Below are 14,897 nucleotides of genomic sequence, written 5' to 3' on the forward strand. Positions count from 1 at the left end.
CTAAATAGCATGTTAGCATGGATTATTAGCAAGCCAATAACATCAATAAAGCTCACCTTTGTGCATTCACTCACAGCATAAAACATTTGGTGGGCAAAATGAGACAAAGGAGTGGCATAAAACACGTCTTCATGTGGCAGCGACGGAGAAAGTTGTACATGTAAACTAACTATGGTGAGTTCAAAGACCCGTCAAAATTAGTAGGACAAAATGGTGATGGCCAAATACTCAACAGTAAAGCATAAACACAAACATATTAAAGGCCTACTGAAATGAGATGTTCTTATTTAAACGGGGATAGCAGGTCCATTCTATGTGTCATACTTCATCATTTTGTGATATTGCCATATTTTTGCTGAAAGTATTTAGTAGAGAACATCGACAATAAAGTTAGCAACTTTGGGTCGCTAATAAAAAAGCCTTGTCTGTACCGGAAGTAGCAGACGATGTGCGGGTGACGTCACGGGTTGTGGAGCTCCTCACATCTGAACATTGTTTACAATCATGGCCACCAGCAGCAAGAGCGATTCGGAACCGAGAAAGCGACAATTTCCCCATTAATTTGAGCGAGGATGAAAGATTTGTGGATGAGGAAAGTGAGAGTGAAGGACTAGAAGAAAAGAAAAAAGATGAGAGCAGTGGGAGCGATTCAGATCTTATTAGACACATTTACTAGGATAATTCTGGAAAATCCTTTATCTGCTTATTGTGTTACTAGTGTTTTAGTGAGATTATATGGTCGTACCTGTACAACCTGAAGGTTGGCCCGGCACCTTTCTTCAGCACCAGTCTACGGGTGGTGGCGATGCCCATCTCTGCCCTTCGCAAGGGACCCTCTTCGAAACACGATCTTTCGAAATAATCTGTTTATAATACACTGTACTTTGTGTGTGTGGTCCAATCCAACCGTGTTTGCTTGACCGCTCTGTTCCATAGTAAAGCTTGACTCGCATCTTTCGGGAATGTAAACAACGAAACACCGGCTGTGTTTGTGTTGCTAAAGCCGACCGCAATACTCCGCTTCCCAACTACAGCTTTCTTCTTTGATGTCTCCATTATCCATTGAACAAATTGCAAAATATTCAGCAACACAGATGTCCAGAATACTGTGGAATTTCGCGACGAAAACAGACGAGCTAATAGCTGGGAACGATGCTGGAACAAAAATGTCCTCGACAATCCGTGACGTCACGGGTTGTGGAGCTCCTCACCTCTGAACATTGTTTACAATCATGGCCGCCAGCAGCGAGAGCGATTCGGAACCGAGAAAGCGACGATTTCCCCATTAATTTCAGCGAGGATGAAAGATTCGTGGATGAGGAAAGTGAGAGTGAAGGACTAGAAGAAGAAAAATAGATGAGAGCAGTGGGAGCGATTCAGATGTTATTAGACACATTTACTAGGATAATTCTGGAAAATCCTTTATCTGCTTATTGTGTTATTAGTGTTTTAGTGAGATTATATGGTCGTACCTGTACAACCTGAAGGTACCTTTCTTCAGCACCAGTCAACGGGTGGTGGCGATGCCCATCTCTGCCCTTCGCAAGGGACCCTCTTCGAAACACGATCTTTCCAAATGATCGCCGCATAATACACTGTACTTTGTGTGTGTGGTCCAATCCAACCGTGTTTGCTTGACAGCTCTGTTCCATAGTAAAGCTTGACTGTCATCTTTCGGGAATGTAAACAATGAAACACCGGCTGTGTTTGTGTTGCTGAAGCCGGCCGCAATACACCGCTTCCCACCTACGGCTTTCTTCTTTGATTTCTCCATTGTCCATTGAAAAAATTGCAAAAGATTCAGCAACACAGACGTCCAGAATACTGTGGAATTTCGCGAAGAAAACAGACGAGCTAATAGCTGGGAACGATGCTGGAACAAAAATGTCCTCGACAATCCGTGACGTCACGGGTTGTGGAGCTCCTCACATCTGAACATTATTTACAATCATGGCCACCAGCAGCAAGAGCGATTCGGAACCGAGAAAGCGACGATTTCCCCATTAATTTGAGCGAGGATGAAAGATTCGTGGATGAGGAAAGTGAGAGTGAAGGACTAGGAAAAAAAAGATGAAGGCAGTGGGAGCGATTCAGATGTTATTAGACACATTTACTTGGATAATTCTGGAAGATCCTTTATCCGCTTATTGTGTTACTAGTGTTTTAGTGAGATTATATGGTCGTACCTGTACAACCTGAAGGTACCTTTCTTCAGCACCAGTCAACAGGTGGTGGCGATGCCCATCTCTGCCCTTCGCAAGGGACCCTCTTTGAAACACGATCTTTCGAAATAATCTGTTTATAATACACTGTACTTTGTATGTGTGGTCCAATCCAACCATGTTTGCTTGACCGCTCTGTTCCATAGTAAAGCTTGACTCGCATCTTTCGGGAATGTAAACAATGAAACACCGGCTGTGTTTGTGTTGCTGAAGCCGGTTGCAATACACCGCTTCCCACCTACAGCTTTCTTCTTTGATGTCTCCATTGTCCATTGAACAAATTTCAAAATATTCAGCAACACAGATGTCCAGAATACTGTGGAATTTCGCGACGAAAACAGACGAGCTAATAGCTGGGAACGATGCTGGAACAAAAATGTCCTCGACAATCCGTGACGGCACGGGTTGTGGAGCTCTTCACCTCTGAACATTGTTTACAATCATGGCCACCAGCAGCAAGAGCGATTCGGAACCGAGAAAGCAACGATTTCCCCATTAATTTGAGCGAGGATGAAAGATTCGTGGATGAGGAAAGTGAAGGACTAGGAGGAAAAAAAAAGATGAGAGCAGTGGGAGCGATTCAGATGTTATTAGACACATTTACTAGGATAATTCTGGAAAATCCCTTATCTGCTTATTGTGTTACTAGTGTTTTAGTGAGATTATATGGTCGTACCTGTACAACCTGAAGGTTGGCCCGGCACCTTTCTTCAGCACCAGTAAACGGGTGGTGGCGATGCCCATCTCTGCCCTTCGCAAGGGACCCTTTTCGAAACACGATCTTCCCAAATGGTCGCTGCATAATACATTGTACTTTGTGTGTGTGTTCTAATCCAACCGTGTTTGCTTGACCGCTCTGTTCCATAGTAAAGCTTGACTCTCATCTTTCGGGAATGTAAACAATGAAACACCGGCTGTTTTTTTGTTGCTGAAGCCGGTTGCAATACACCGCTTCCCACCTACAGCTTTCTTCTTTGATGTCTCCATTGTCCATAGAACAAATTGCAAAAGATTCAGCAACATATATTTCATAATAATATTTCATCATTGATATATAAACTATCGGACTGCGTGGTCGCTAGTAGTGGCTTTCTGACAACTAGGACGGTTTGTGTTATGTTTGTCCTCCTGCAGAAACATTATTAAAACAACAAATTTATTTTTCCATTTTTGAAAAAGCTCCATGGAGCCACCAGGCCGGCGCTAAAGAGCCCGAGAGTCCGTTTGGCAAGCTTGTAAACTGCAAGTAGGTCAGGTATAATCATTAAAAAAAAAAAAATTATTAAAACCAACAGTAACATGAATAGTTCAGTGTTAATATTTGAGTGGGGCCCCGGGCCCCTCTGTAGTGGGACAAAAAAAAGGCCAAGATGTGTGTGTTAGGAAGGCTCACAGCTTGAGGAAGAGACAGGAAAACGAGGCGCAGAAGGAGCCGGAGAAGGTGATTCTCACACAGGAAGAGGAGAAGGAGGGTTGGTTCTCACAGGGAGTGAGTTTTGGGGGGTGGGGGGATAGAAAAGCTCCGTGTGGGGAGTCCTGTCAATCAAACACGGCTGCGAGGGGGAGGGGGCGGCGGGGCTGGGCTGTCAATCAGGGGGAGGAGGCGGGGAGTCTTCTTCTAAACGATTTCTTCATCTTTTCCTGCCTTTGTCTTCCTCCTCCACACACAGACACCTCTTGTCGTCCTACTTACCAAAATATCCCGCGTACACACACACACACACACACACACACACACACACACACACACACACACACACACGTCACAATTCAGACTACCAAGTTTGTCAGTAGGAATGTTGATCTAGTCTACAGTGCAAGTTTTTACACTGCATGGCTTCACTATACTCTAATTAAAGACACACACACTAATGACATTATTCATTTCCTCAGCTCATTTAACTCAGCATCTCCCAGGCCACGCCCACCACATAGGCCACACCCACTCACTTGCTACCGACTGACTCACTAAAGATATGCAAATAATTATAGTGTCACTGTTTAATGTTCACGGACTCTAGTATTTGGCTCTCTGTTAGATGCAATGGTTTTCCGTATTGGGACCATGATTTGGGTCCTAACTTGTTCACCGGTCCTTATAAGGACAGAACTTTTCACACACACTAATGACATTATTAATTTCTTCAGCTCATTTAACTCAGCATCTCCCAAGCCATGCCCACTACTTACATAAGCAACACCCACTTACATGCTAATGATTGACTCCCTAAAGCTATGGAATAATTATACAATCCTGACTTTGGAGCAATGTTCACGGACTCTAGTATTTGGCTCTCTCTTAAATACAATGGTTTTCCATAATGGGATCATTAATCCGGTCCTAACTTGTTCACCGGTCCTCATAAGGATGGAACTTTTCCTTGTTGATGTCTCAAGACAGGTAGAAACACACGAACACACACACACTAATGACATTATTCATTTCTTCCGCTCATTTAACTCAGCATCTCCCAAGCCACGCCCGCCATTTACATAAGCCACACCCACTTACATGCTAATGATTGACTCCCTAAAGCTATGGAATAATTATAAAATCCTGACTTTGGAGCAATGTTCACGGACTCTAGTATTTGGCTCTCTCTTAAATACAATGGTTTTCCATAATGGGATCATTAATCCGGTCCTAACTTGTTCACCGGTCCTCATAAGGACGGAACTTTTCCTTGTTGATGTCTCAAGAAAAGTAGAAACACAAGAAAACACACACACACACACACACACACACACACACACACACACACACACACACACACACACACACACACACACACACACACACGTTACAATTTAGACTACCAAGTCTGTCAGTAAGAATGTTGTTCCAGTCTAGAGTGCAAGTTTTTTCACTGCATGGATTTACTATCCTTTACTTAAAGACACACACACACACACACACACACACACACGTACGTCACAATTTAGACTACCAAGTTTGTCAGTAGGAATGTTGCTCCAGTCTACTGAGCAAGTTTTTTCACTACACATACACACACGGGGCGGAATAGCTCGGCTGGTAGAGTGGCCGTGCCAGCGACTTGAGGGTTCCAGGTTCGATCCCCGCTTCCGCCATCCTAGTCACTGCTGTCGTTGTCCTCGGGCAAGACACTTTACCCACCTGCTCCCAGTGCCAGCCACACTGGTTTAAATGTAACACAGATATTGGGTTTCACTATGTAAAAGCGCTTTGACTCACTAGAGAAAAGCGCTATATAAAATCTAAAACACTTCACACACACATTCTTGTATTTGCGACCTTCTTGAGACCTCCGAAAAATGCCTACCTATTTAGGACCACCCTTTCTAGATATATAAAGATTTGGATTTAAACATTAATAATATATACATATATACATACAATGCAGGTATAAAAAAAGGTAAGCTTTTAGTACTTTTTTTGGGGGTGGGGGCGCAACTTTTTGTTTGTAATTGGTTTTTAAACTTCATTATTTACTTTATCATTACAGTATGTCCATATATATATATATATATATATATATATATATATATATATATAATTTTGGCTAAAGGGGGCACATTTCAAGCTGTTCCACACACTTCTTATTACACATGTTGGCCAGAGGGGGAGCACCTCCATTTTTTACACACACTTGTTATTTCATATGTTGACCCGAAGGGCATCACTTTTAAAACCAACACACAGTCAAGTTGAAAAATCCCTCCTTTTCGGGACCATCCTAATTTTGATAGATTTCCCCACCAGGGGTGCTAATGAGATCTCTATTTTTTGTTTTTTTTTGTAAGGCCCAAACTGTTTGTTTACATGTTTTTTATTTTATTTCTCTTTGCTATTTGGACTTATTGGACCCAAATTAGAATAAAAACTAAAAATCATCTTTTTATATGATGTACTTAGTCCATAAGTAACAAACGTGTACCTCATGTGTAGTGAGTGACATGTTCATTTTTATTTTTACACTTTTTTTCCCAAAATTAATTGTATGTTGTACTCTTCTCACACCACCAGATTGATTGATTGATTGATTGATACTTGTATTAGTAGATTGCACAGTACAGTACATATTCCGTACAATTGACCACTAAATGGCAACACCCGAATAAGTTTTTCAACTTGTTTAAGTCGGGGTCCACGTCAATCAATTCATGGTAGCAATATAAGTGTCCACATATGTGGCCATAAGACCTCAATTCAGTAGTGTTCACAATTTTAGAAATAAGACATAAAAGGTGCTGTCCACGCATGTGGCCACTAAAGCCTTTAGAGGTTAAATCCGACGACAAATGAGTCACGGACCACAGATTGCCGCACTTTAGGCAACGCAACTGTAGAAGCTAACTGTTAATTGCCACCATAGTTTTTGTACTGTAGTGTATTCATTCATCCTATGGTCACATATAGGACAAAGGTTGTCTTATGTCAGCATCCGAAGTCAGAATATCAGCTCTTTACCTGGCAGGTGTTTTCGGGGATGAATAGGGAAGTCCTTCTTGTTTTATCATACATTGCTGCCTTTGCACCTGTCAATGTTTACCTTTGTGTATGCACATTAAATGAACAAACAATCCTGACTTTGGAGCAATGTTCACAGACTCTAGTATTTTACTCTCTATTAGATGCAATGGTTTTCTGTATTGGGACCATGATTTTGCTACTACTGGAAGCTACTTTTCCTTGTTAATGTCTCAAGAATGGTAGAAAAACAACAACAACACACACACACACACACACACACACATACATATACACACACACAGGTCACAATATAGACTACCAGGTTTGTCAGTAGGAATGTGGTTCCAGTCTACAGTACACGTTTTTTCACTGCATGGCTTCACTATCCTTTCCTTAAAGACCCACAAACACACACACACACACACACACACACACACACACACACACACACACACACACACACACGCAAAAGGTCAGTGGTTGTTCGCAGTTGACGACTGTAGCGGGAATTATTCATAGCTAGCATCGACTTAATGTCAGTATTCACTACACTCAGTGTGTGTGTGTGTGTGTGTGTGTGTGTGTGTGTGTGTGTTTTTACTACTCTCTCTCTCCGTGTTTGTAGGATGGAGCAAGAGAGTGAGAGAGAAAGGAAGTATGTTTTATTCATTTCCCTCGTTTAGCCTCAGTCGGCGCTCGCCTTATAGCGTTTAGCGGCTACACTTTCTTTGCCACACACACACACACACACACACACACACACACACACACACACACACACACACTGGAGGTGGATTACGATTCAGGAGCAAAGGATTCGAGGAGAAATCGATTATTGATGCATGTTTAATTTATGTACATTGATGCGGTTTTACATTTATTTTCTCTAAATGAGCGTCTACCACTTGCAACTGTTAAAAAAAAACGGTGCATTTGTGATAAGAAATTCTCATCACGTTTATTAAATGAGTGGAAAAGCGTGCTGCAGTCAACCAAGTCCTAAAAATGTCTGCATTACTTAATTTCCAATAAAAAAAAATGGATTATTGGTGTAAACTTTTAGCTTTTAAAGTCGTCAAAATTCCATCCATCTAGCCATCTTCTTCCGCTTATCGGAGGTCGGGTCGCGGGGGCAGCAGCCTAAGCAGGGAAGCCCAGACTTTCCTCTCCCGAGCCACTTCGTCCAGCTCTTCCCGGGGGATCCCCAGGCCGTACAGGAGACATAGTCTTCCCAATGTGTCCTGGGTCTTCCCCGGACGTGCCCTAAACACCTCCCGAGGGAGACTCCTCGGGTCCAATGATCCTAGGAGCTATGTTGTCCGGGGGCTTTCATGCCCCCTGGTAGAGTCTCCCAAGACAAACAGGTCCTTGGTGAGGGATCAGACAAAGAGCAGCTGGAAGACTTCTATGAGAATGCAACAATCAGGACTCAGATTTCCCTCGCCCGGGCGCGGGGTCACCGGGGCCCCCCTCAGGAGCCAGGCCCGGAGTTGGGGCAGGATGGCGAGCGCCTGGTGGGCGGGCCTGTCCCAGCCCGAAGAGGCAACGTGGGCCCCCCCCCCCCCCTCCAATGGGCTAGTGCGTGAGGTAGAGAATTTCCGGCTGAAAATACAAACCCTGTTTCCATATGAGTTGGGAAATTGTGTTAGATGTAAATATAAACAGAATACAATGATTTGCAAATCCTTTTCAACCCATATTCAGTTGAATATGCTACAAAGACAACATATTTCATGTTCAAACTCATAAACTTTTTTTTTTTTTTTGCAAATAATCATTAACTTTAGAATTTGATGCCAGCAACACGTGACAACACTCTCCCTTGTGGAGGGGGTCCGGTCCGTTCCGGTGGCCATGTACTGCTCGCCTGTGTATCGGCTGGGGACATCTCTATGCTGCTGATCCGCCTCCGCTTGGGATGGTTTCCTGCTGGCTCCGCTGTGAACGGGACTCTCGCTGCTGTGTCGGATCCGCTTTGGACTGGACTCTCGCGGCTGTGTTGGATCCATTATGGATTGAACTTTCACAGTATCATGTTAGACCCGCTCGACATCCATTGCTTTCCTCCTCTCCAAGGTTCTCATAGTCATCATTGTCACCGACGTCCCACTGGGTGTGAGTTTTCCTTGCCCTTATGTGGGCCTACCGAGGATGTCGTAGTGGTTTGTGCAGCCCTTTGAGACACTAGTGATTTAAGGCTATATAAGTAAACATTGATTGATTGATTGATTTTGTACCTTTCCCGTTCATATTTCAGTGTTTGTTTTGCATTTTTGTCACGTTTCACTCGATTGTAAAATATGTCAATTGAAAGGGGTGTGCATTTTTTGTCAATATTCAGTGTTTTATCCTTCGTAGAAAAAGTTAAAATTCCCTTATGTTTTTTAAGGCGGTCTGTCATACATTTTTAGCATCCAATCAGACATTATTGTGAGGTTTTGTGTTAGTGTTCCTAAAAATACACATTTTTTTCTTTAAATGTGGCCCCCGAGTCAAAATAATTGCCCAGGCCTGTTATTAAAACTATGAATGAACACAAGTGGAGTTATATACTTAACAAAAAAAAGGTGAAATAACCAAAAACACGTTTTATATTCGAGTTTCTTCAAAATAGCCACCCTTTGCTTTGATTTCTGTTTCGCACACTCTTGGCATTCTCTCGATGAGCTTCAAGAGGTAAGGATTGGCGGTGGTCCCGGACCCTTGGTTAAGAGTTTGATACGACGGAGCAAAGTTTTTTTTTTAATCCACACTTGTGAGTTGCACTGACTGACTGCTAATCAATAAGTGCCTGCGGACCCTTGACCCTCTGACTTCCTGTCTGACTGTGCGTGCCGATCGCCAGCAGAGTGACTTCATGACCTTTCACCCTTTTCACCTTCTACGAGCTGTTTCCAGTTAGCGGTAACCCGACCCCAACATGGGTGCCGCGTTCATGCCTCGCCATGTTTAGTCCACTTTGACCACGGTCACCACCAGAAGGACCACAAAGCTATCCTGAGACACCGTTTGGGCTAATTGTGTGCAGGTGTGGTTAAAGTTATCAGGGTCTGTTCGGGACATTGATCAGAACTACCTCTTACATCAGGCCTGGGCAATTATTTTGACTCGGGGGCCACATTTAAAGAAAAAAATGTGTCTTTAGGAACTCTAATACAAAACATCACAATAATGTCTGATTGAATGCTAAAAAAGTTATGGCAGACCGCCTTAAAAAAACGTAATGCAATTTTAACTTTTTCTATGAACGATAAAACATTGAATATTGACAAAATATGAAGGTCACCCCCCTTTCGATCGACATATTTTACAATCGAGTGAAACGCGACAAAAATGCAAAACAAACACTGATATATGAACGGGAAAGGTAGAAAATAAACCCACCTACAATCTGATGGATCTGATATATCACTAATCTTTAGAACTTTGTTGTGAAAATCTCCTTCCGCGTCTGTGGAAACGCTCCCCGCCCACACTGCTTGGTGCCTCCTCTGAGCTGCTGTGACTTACATTACCATAGTAACTAATTAGATGACCATAGTAACTAATTAGATGACCATAGTAACTAATTAGATGACCATAGTATCTAATTACATTACCACAGTAACTATTTAGATGACCATAGTAACTAATTAGATGACCATAGTAACTAATTACATTACCATAGTATCTAATTAGATGACCATAGTAACTAATTAAATGACCATAGTAACTAATGAGATGACCATAGTAACTAATTAGATGACCATAGTAACTAATTAGATGACCATAGTAACTAATTAGATGACCATAGTAACTAATTAGATGACCATAGTAACTAATTAAATGACCATATTAACTAATTAGATGACCATAGTAACTAATTACATTACCATAGTAACATTTATATGACCATAGTAACTAATTATATGACCATAGTAACTAATTAGATGACCATAGTAACTAATTAGATGACCATAGTAACTAATTAGATGACCATAGTAACTAATTAGATGACCATAGTATCTAATTACATTACCATAGTAACATTTATGACCATAGTAACTAATTATATGACCATAGTAACTAATTAGATGACCATAGTAACTAATTAGATGACCATAGTATCTAATTACATTACCATAGTAACTATTTAGATGACCATAGTAACTAATTATATGACAATAGTAACTAATTAGATGACCATAGTAACTAATTAGATGACCATAGTAACTAATTAGATGACCATAGTAACTAATTAGATGACCATAGTAACTATTTAGATGACCATAGTAACTAATTAGATGACCATAGCAACTAATTAGATGACCATAGTAACATTTACATGACCATAGTAACTAATTAGATGACCATAGTAACTAATTAGATGACCATAGTAACTAATTAAATGACCATAGTAACTAATTAGATGACCATAGTAACTATTTAGATGACCATAGTATCTAATTACATTACCATACTAACATTTACATGACCATAGTAACTAATTAGATGACCATAGTAACTAATTAGATGACCATAGTAACTATTTAGATGAACATAGTATCTAATTACATTACCATAGTAACTATTTAGATGACCATAGTATCTAATTACATTACCATAGTAACATTTAGATGACCATAGTAACTAATTAGATGACCATAGTAACTATTTAGATGACCATAGTATCTAATTACATTACCACAGTAACTATTTAGATGACCATAGTATCTAATTACATTACCATAGTAACTATTTAGATGACCATAATATCTAATTACATTACCATAGTAACATTTACATGACCATAGTAACTAATTAGATGACCATAGTAACTAATTAGATTACCATAGTAACTAATTAGATTACCATAGTAACTAATTACATTACCATAGTAACTATTTAGATGACCATAGTATCTAATTACATTACCATAGTAACATTTATATGACCATAGTAACTAATTTGATGACCATAGTAACTAATTAGATGACCATAGTAACTGATTAGATGACCATAGTAACTATTTAGATGACCATAGTAACTAATTACATTACCACAGTAACTATTTAGATGACCATAGTATCTAATTACATTACCATAGTAACATTTAGATGACCATAGTAACTAATTAGATGACCATAGTAACTAATTAGATGACCATAGTATCTAATTACATTACCATAGTAACATTTAGATGACCATAGTAACTAATTAGATGACCATAGTAACTAATTAGATGACCATAGTATCTAATTACATTACCATAGTAACATTTACATGACCATAGTAACTAATTAGATGACCATAGTAACTAATTAGATGACCATAGTAACTAATTACATTACCATAGTAACTATTTAGATGACCATAGTATCTAATTACATTACCATAGTAACTATTTAGATGACCATAGTAACTAATTAGATGACCATAGTAACTAATTAGATGACCATAGTAACTAACGGACCAGAGCGCGACATACGCTCCCGGTTTCGACAAAACACTTGTTAGTCCTAGTCTTCCGTCATATTGCCTCCATCACTGTTGCAAGTCACACACTTTTTCTTTTTTTTTTTTGTGTCGGATGTCCTTGAAGAAGCAATTAAAAGTGATGTGAATGAGTTTCAAATGTACATACAGCTAGCGTAAATAGCATGTTAGCATTGATTAGCGTAGCATGTTAGCATTGATTAGTGTAGCATGTTAGCATCAATTAGCTGGCAGTCATGCTGCGACCAAATATGTCGGATTAACACATAAGTCAACAACATCAACAAAACTCACCTTTGTGATTTTGTTGACTTAATGGGAGCGACACTTTCAAACCTTAAAGATCTAAAAAAGTATTTGGGAATGTCCGGCAGGCCAGAGTGAAAAGCTTAACGGGCCGCATGTGGCCCCCGGGCCTTAATTTGCCCAGGTCTGTCTTACATGCACTACAGAAATTCTCTCACACATATATCTGAAGGATTATTCTCTCATGGACAGTACTGAAACGCTACTATACACACTACTGAATCATTCTTACATACAGTACTGAAATGCTCTCACACATACTCCTGAAACGCTCTCATACACAGTATTGAAACAGTCTTATATAGTTTTAGTTATATATATTTATATAGTTTTAGTTATAGTTATAGTTTTCCTTGCCCTTATGTGGGCCTACCGAGGATGTCGTAGTGGTTTGTGTTGTGGTTTGTGCGGCCCTTTGAGACACTAGTGATTTAGGGCTATATAATTAAACATTGATTGATTGATTATACACAATACTGAAAAGCTCTTATATACACAATTGAAACGCTCACACAAACTTAAATTTTTTTCTTTCACGCACTACTGAAACGCTCTAATACCCATTACTGAAACACTCTTATATACACAACTGAAACACTCTCATACACACTGTTGAAATGCTCTCACACAAACTATTAAGGCGCTTTCATAGCCACCACTGAAACACTCACACAAACAACTGAAACACACAAGAATAAAACACACTCAGTTTCAGTAGCGTGTATAAAACCATTTCACTTGTGTATATAAGAGTGTTTCAGTAGTGTGTATGAGAGTGATTAAGTTGTGTGTATTAGAGCGCTTCAGTAGTGTGTGAGGAAAAAAACATTTAAGTTTGTGTGAGAGGATTTCAGTAGTGTGCATGAGAGCGTCTGAGTAGTGCGTTTCAGGAGTGCGTGTGAGAGAAAATAATTTCAGTTGTTTGTGTGACAGTGTTTTAGTAGTGTGTGTAAGAGGGATTCAGTGGGGTTTGTAAGAGCGTTTCATTCCTGCCTGTGAGAGAATAATTTTTCAGTTGTTTATGTGAGCGTGTTTCAGTAGTGTGTATCAAAGCTTTTCAGTAGTGTGTATCAGAGCGTTTCAGTCCTGTTTGAAAGAAAGACATTTCAGTTTGTGGGAGAGCATTTTAGGAGTGTGTGTGAGAGAAAATACTTTAAGTTGTTTGTGTAAGAGTGTTTTAGTCGTATTTGTAAGAGGGATTCAGTAGTGTAAATAAGAGCATTTCAGTCTTCTGTGTGAGAGAATCATTTTTCAGTTGTTTATGTGAGAGCGTTTCAGTAATGTGTATGAGAGTGTTTCACTTGTTTAAATAAGAGCGTTTTAGTTTTGTGTATCAGATCATTTCAGTCGTGTGAAAGAAAAACATTTCAGTTTGTGGGAGAGCGTTTTAGGCGTGTGCGTGAGAGAAAATAATTTCAGTTGTTTGTGTGAAAGCGTTTTGGTTATGTATGTAAGAGGGATTCAGTAGTGTAAATAAGAGCATTTCAGTGTTCTGTGTGAGAGAATCATTTTTCAGTTGTTTATGTGAGAGCGTTTCAGTAGTGTGTATGAGAGCGTTTCACTCGTGTAAATAAGAGCGTTTTAGTAGTGTGTATCAGAGCATTTCAGTCATGTGTGAAAGAAAGACATTTCAGTTTGTGGGAGAGCGTTTCAGGCGTGTGCGTGAGATAAAATAATTTCAGTTGTTTGTGTGAAAGCGTTTTAGTTATGTATGTAAGAGGGATACAGTAGTGTATGAAAGAGCTTTTCAGTATTCTGTGTGAGAGAATCCTTTTTTAGGTGTTTATGTGAGAGCGTTTCAGTAGTGTGTATCAAAGCTTTTCAGTTGTGTGTAAGCTGTTCAGTAGTGTGTTTCTGAGTGTTTCAGTCGTGTGTGAAAGAAAGACATTTCAGTTTGTGGGAGAGCTTTTCAGGAGTGTGTGTGAGAGAAAATAATTTCAGTTGTTTGTGTGAGAGCATTTTAGTGGTGTATGTAAGAGGGATTTATTAGTGCATAAGAGCATTTCAGTACTCTGTGTGAGAGAATAATTTTTCATTTGTAAATGTGAGAGCGTTTCAGTTTGTTCTGAATAATATCCCGAATGGTGTCTAATATAAACCTGATTAACCCTTTGGGGAGACCTGGGACTTTTGTGGGTATTTTTTTTTATTGCCTTTGAACTTTGTGCAAAGTTTCCAACGACCTCAGTGTCATTTTGCTTGCCTGCGACCAACATCTATCCATCCATTTTTACCGCTTATTACCTTTGGGGTTTCGGGGGGCGCTGGTGCCTATCTCAGCTATAATTGGACGGAAGGCGGTGTGCACCCTGGACAAGTCACTACCTCAACGCAGTGCGACCAACATGTGATACAATAATAAAAAAAACAGACGTAATCATTGCATTAAAATAAGTGTGAGCCCGCGACTCCAAAAGGGACAAGCGGCAGAAAATGGCCAA

This window comes from Nerophis ophidion, linkage group LG04, assembly GCF_033978795.1.
Source record: "Nerophis ophidion isolate RoL-2023_Sa linkage group LG04, RoL_Noph_v1.0, whole genome shotgun sequence".
NCBI classification, from domain to species: domain Eukaryota; kingdom Metazoa; phylum Chordata; class Actinopteri; order Syngnathiformes; family Syngnathidae; genus Nerophis; species Nerophis ophidion.